Source organism: Carassius auratus, chromosome 44 (assembly GCF_003368295.1).
Source record: "Carassius auratus strain Wakin chromosome 44, ASM336829v1, whole genome shotgun sequence".
NCBI classification, from domain to species: Eukaryota; Metazoa; Chordata; class Actinopteri; order Cypriniformes; family Cyprinidae; genus Carassius; species Carassius auratus.
Window position 1 is genome coordinate 5096133 of NC_039286.1, and position 6000 is coordinate 5102132.

The window sequence follows — 6000 nt, forward strand, 5'->3', positions numbered from 1 at the left end:
AAACAGGAATATGTTCAGATATGGAAAGAAGAGGAAATATCCTCGTGGAGTGGAGTGGAGGAGAGGAGAGGAAAGCAAGAGCTGGCTTGATGCAAGCAGTGGACAGAATAAATGTGGAAGAGAGAGAGAGAGGGAGAGAAAGCGAAAGAGAGAGGGGGAGAGAGAGAGAGAGAGAGAGAGAGAGAGAGAGAGACTACCCAGTGATGTCGGCAAATCGTGGGGACTGAGAAAAATAAGAAAAAGAAACAAACCTGATTGATTTGAGACTCACAAGTCAGCTCTCTCTCTCCAACCAAATCTCTGAGATTCCCTAAGAAGAACAGATGAATGAGAAGGAGGGTTGGGAATACAAAGGGAGGGAGATCAAGGACAAAAGAGGGGGAAAGTGGAAACTGATCTTCCTGTCTACCTAAAATAATCACATTCAGTTAAGTCCTATCCTCTTTCTCCTCTCTCTCTCTTTGTCCTACTTTCGTACAAATTCTCAAAGTGAGACAGACTATCATCTTCAGAAAAAGTCAGATGTGTCACAATGGAAAAAAACTTTTGCTATACAGAGGATATTCCTTTAAAAATGTATACACAAATGTTGCTGGATTTTGAGATATTATCGTTTTACTGGTTTGAGGTTAGCATGATTTTTTTTTAAAGAAATTAAACTTGATTCAGCGAGCATAATGGATCAAAAATGACAGTAAAGCTTGTTTATTAAAAGTATCATGGTTTCCACAAAAATATTAAGCAGCACTACTGTTTGAAACATCGTTAATAATGAGAAATGTTTCTTGAGCAGCAAATCATCATATTAGAAAGATTTGTTTGCTATCAGGTACACACAGGGGCGGCGCCAGGGGGGGTCTTGGGGGGTCTCAAGACCCTGCCAAAAAATGCCTTGACCCCCCATTTGACCCCCCAGCCTCTTCCTGATTAAAAAAATATATATATTCGGGATAAAGATCCAAAAATGTTTCTCTTCAAACTACGCAGAACAATAATAAATAATTATTTCGATATTTATTCATACACTGAAACGAGAACCGTTTCTGTCAGACGCGTCCGATTCGAGAACCGATGAGCTGATGATAACTGCGCATGCGTGATTCAGCGCGAAGCAGACTGACACAGAGCGCATCTGAACCGACCTGATTCTTTTGGTGGTTGATTCTGAACTGATTCTGTGCTAATGTTATAAGCGCGGGTAAACCAAAGGCTTGAATGAAGGGCAATCATCGCCAATGACGGCATTACATCGAGCGCAAAAGAACCGGTGAACCATTTTTTTTTCAACTGGTTTATTTGATCGAATTGTCCGAAAGAACCGGTTCACTTGAGCACCTGCTCCTTTGCCCCTTAAGTGCCCTTTTGTCAAAGCAAAATTTCAATTTTTTTTTGTAATAACATAAACATTTGTGAATGCCTGCCCACGGCCAATTATAATATTAGTACAATTTATTAATAATAATCTAGCCGTAAATAAAATGACCAGCATGATGACAGTTCACCTGACTACGACCTCATCCAACCGGGAAGATTCCTCATGCTGCACGCGCATTTTTTAATTGCTACAGGATATTTTCAACATCGTGGCAGCTGGTAAGTGGTGTTTCATTCTCAGCGAAGTGATTTTGATGTTTATTTACTTATTATTATTTTACAAGAACGATGTGATGTGAGAACATGCAGATACGTTGTTTATATTGCTGTGTGTAGCCTGTAGTGTAGAAGTAACACAAGCGTGCTGTTTGAGGGAGAAAAGTTTCACAGGCATCGAGGGGTTTGGTCTTTTTTATGTTATTTGAATAAACTTTTATTATATTACAGTAGGCTACTTATTTATTTTTAACACGTAAAAATAATTATCACAACACTGGTAAGGCTTATTCAGATTTTCTCATTCTCTGAATTATCATTATAGAAATAAAAACAATTCAGAAATGAATTAAAATATAATTATATTTTAAATGTGATGCAAATATTTTTTCTACAATAGCAACAGTGTTTACAACAGCAAGACCACTTTAGCCTGTAAACTCAATAATATCTATCTGGAAATAAATGTAAAAATATCAATGTCAATAAAAATGCATAATATACCTGACATGAAAGTGCAGTGTGCAGGATATGAATAACAAATGTAGCCTGTCATTTGTTTACATTGCAAAGGTGTTTTTGTTGTTTAGTAGCAGTAATATGCAGTTATTAGCCATGTCCACTGTATTTTTTTGTTGGTTTTCATGAGACCCCCCTTGAAAAGACCAGGACCCCCCATTGCCCCCCCAATCAAAATTGTCTGGAGCCGCCACTGGGTACACAAAGTATTTTACCTCAGAACAGGAAACAAATTGAAGTAATTACAGTAGGCAATAAGTAAATTAATTATATTAAAGTAAATTAATTATATTCAATATCTCTAATAAGACACTAAAGTTAGCTAAAATAGTGGCGTATAGCAGGGATTAGCATAAATGGCTAATTTACGGCCATTTCCCTTTCAACTATGGCAGAGTATCACTTTAAAGAGAATTTAGCCTAGCAAATCAGTTAAAGTTTTACTAAAACATCTTTTCTACTAGAAAAATATTCATGTTGTATGATTATAAGGACAGAAATTAGCATTTTAAGAGCTTTTAAATGTATTGAATTGCCCTGTATGTCTGTATGTTTGTGTTTGCAGAGTAGCCTTGTAATAATATTATAATATAAAAAATGTAAACCAGATAGTAAAATGTATAGCAACTTACCTGAATAATAAACATCCGGTTTAATGTCATAGGTGTTTGAATGTCTAATAACTATCGCCCTGAGCACAGTCCGGTCCTGAGATTTGTTACCTTCAGGCCAACGCAAGAATGAATGCGTTTTTTCCAGCCTGAAAATGCCTGCAGTGCGTTGCGTTAAAAGTGCAGTCGGATATATTTATGAAAGCATCACCAAACAACTATAATGTAAAAGTAACAACAAAATCTGCATGAAAAAAATCTGAAAACTGTAAAACAAATAAGAGTAACTTGGTCATTTATTCATACGAGGTGCATCACAACTACCATTCAGTATGAAATTATTTATTCGGATGGATATTTTAAGCTAGCAGGTGGAAAAGCTGTAGGAATATTGTTTTTCTAACATGCATGTCGACAGAAAGTAATTTACACTTCAGTAGACCAATCTGTGACTCAGAAAAGCTATATAAAATGTGGGATATTGGCTTTTTTACAGTGTGAAATTGCCAAATTTACCAAGTAGGCCTATACAAAAATTGCTGAGGTATACCAGCAAAGTCAAGCCTGTTCAGGCATCCATGAGATTGTGTGTGTGTGTGTGTGTGTGTGTGTGTTTGTGTTAATGGAATAATGGAGATTATGGTGGAGGGGATTTAATTGAGGAAGTGCTGGGATATGCAAGTGGCACACAGTAATGTGCTTAGTTAAACTCCTCCTTTCATTCGTCCTGACGAAGTGCTGAGACAGGGGCCGGGGAATGGAAACCAGAAAGCGAATGAGAGCCCTATAATAGATTACCCTATTACTACAGATGCCCTTCGGTAGCCTCTTCACAAGAGGGGGAGCTGAGGTGAGCCGAGCTCACAGTCAGGCTTTCACACCCCACTGCTCTCTGAGAGAAAGCCTAACAGCGGTGTAACATATAGATATGTCATGGAAAACAAGCGTTTAATAAATCAGCTAAAGATGAATGATCATGGCAAGATGTTTTGACTGCACTGAGCAGGAGGGTTTCTTACCTGCCCAATTTTAAGTGTGTAATCAATTTACTTTAAAAGCGAATGGTTAAATAGTCTAAAGAGTATGTGGAAACTAAAAAGCGCATCACAAATTTATTCGATGGTGAAAAGTTTGGGGATTGTGGAGGCTGAAGGTCAAGTTCACTTTTACAAGCATCTCGTTGTATCACAATGGCAACACTAAATAAATATGAGTCTATTGTTTAAAGTGATAGTTCACCCAAAAATCATGATTTACTCACCCTCTACTTGTTGCAAATCTGTAAGTATTTCTTTCCTCTGTTGAGCAAAGAAGATATTTAGAAAAATGTTGGTAATTATGGAAGTCAATGGCTATCAACTGTTCGATATTCTTGTCAAACAAACCTGAGCCCTATTTTAAAGGGCATCTATTTTATATAAAGGTTCAATTTAAATTAAACTGTAAGAAAATAATATTGTTAATGCTTAAAATATTATTTTGAAAATATTTGGTTTCTATTAAACTACATAATTATGTTTTTTATAGCACTGTATTTTTAGATTAAGTATTTATTAATTTCAAGTTTCGATATTTATCTGTTATTTATCATTTTGATAAATTTAAATTTAAAATGTAAATTAATTAAATTATAATAAACATCATAATATTTGCTCAACTTTTCCATTGACACCTTTTACTCATCCTGTGCAATATATTGATTAACATAGCTTTTCTTTCCCCAACAGAGCATGTTTTGATGAAGAGTAATAAGGTATTCAAAATGTATATGATGTAGTCAAAACAGAAAACCACATGTGCTAAAGAAAAATAGGTGAACGCAGACTTCCGGGTTAAAGATTTTCTGACACTATGTGGTCATTTTGGGAACTGCATTTCTACAGGACAGCAGAAGCTTGGGCTCTTTAGTATGACATAGAGAGAGAAAGTGTGTGGTATTTAGACTAATGTTCTTCATAATGGGAAAATTATTATCCATAGCGTAACTGCATTTACCAAAACATTGTCTAAAGAGAACACCATTTGGTAAAAATGCATCCTGATGAACTCAAAAGAAAAAATGGGTAAAGACAATATCTAAGTATCTAACTATAATAAGAGAAGGTGCTGGAGTATACACTAAAGTTTTGACTCTTGAAAGTAATCATGGGATATCCCATGAGGCTGCAGTTTCATTCCCACAAGCCAAGGCATCATTAGGCAGCCACAATCTGCAGTTGATTTGGTTAAGAAAGGACACAGATCATTTCGCCCACTGGTCTCGTTCCTGGAGGGCAGAGAATACAACTGAATTGATCTCATCATATTATCATTCAGGAGCCACTGAAGACAACAGTTCAGCAGAGAGAAGCAATCAACTAATGATCTTGGAAGCTAAATGACAGCCCACCTCTCCTTCCTGACAAAGGCTGTTATCTGTTAATGTGCTGCGTTGTGGAAGTGTAAACCCTGCAGGCTTGACGATTCAAGCACTTTCCTTCACTTAATACAGGATCATTTACAGTTCATCTCACATACAGTATTGTAAGCTATCAGTTTGTCTTGCAGTTTTTCCCACAGTGGGGTGCAATGTTCAATAACAACCACCTGTTTGGGTCTTTGGTCCCTCGGCCTTGATAATGAATACCATCTGTATGAGTATTTTATGAATGCTGGAGGAAACGCTTTTTGAAAAGCCATTCAGAAATCTTAATGCATTTTTACTCTACGGTTTTTAAAAAGATATAAAAAAGTAATTTGTTTTATATAAAGATCTTCCGAGGGGCAATTTCATATAAAGCATGCAGGCTATTATCTAGTTCTAGGATTTCTCAAATCTTAAGTGTTTGCTTCCATTCAGTGTTGGTCAAATTGAATACATGAAATTGAAACATTTTAATGTTTTTTAGTTTTTGATCATTTCAGGTTTTTTCTTCTTCCTTTTAGCAATATTACAATTCCCAATGAAACATATTAATCAGAAATGACACTACATTGATTTCAAGTATTTTACAAAAGAATCTGTTTCAAATAAATGCACTTTCTAAATTTTCTATTCATTAAAGAATCTTGAAAACCAATTCCCACTGAAACATTATGCAGAATAATAAAAGACTTGGTTTAAATTTCAAAATTCATAGTAATGGTTTCTTGTGCAACATTCCTGCAAATTTGAATATTGATTTGATTATTTTCCTCAAAAAAGCTTTGAATAGTTGCACTACACACCGAGCAGTCAATAACTACACCATCCATGTGGATGAATCATGACAGTTTGAACAAAAAACTCATCACTGCATAA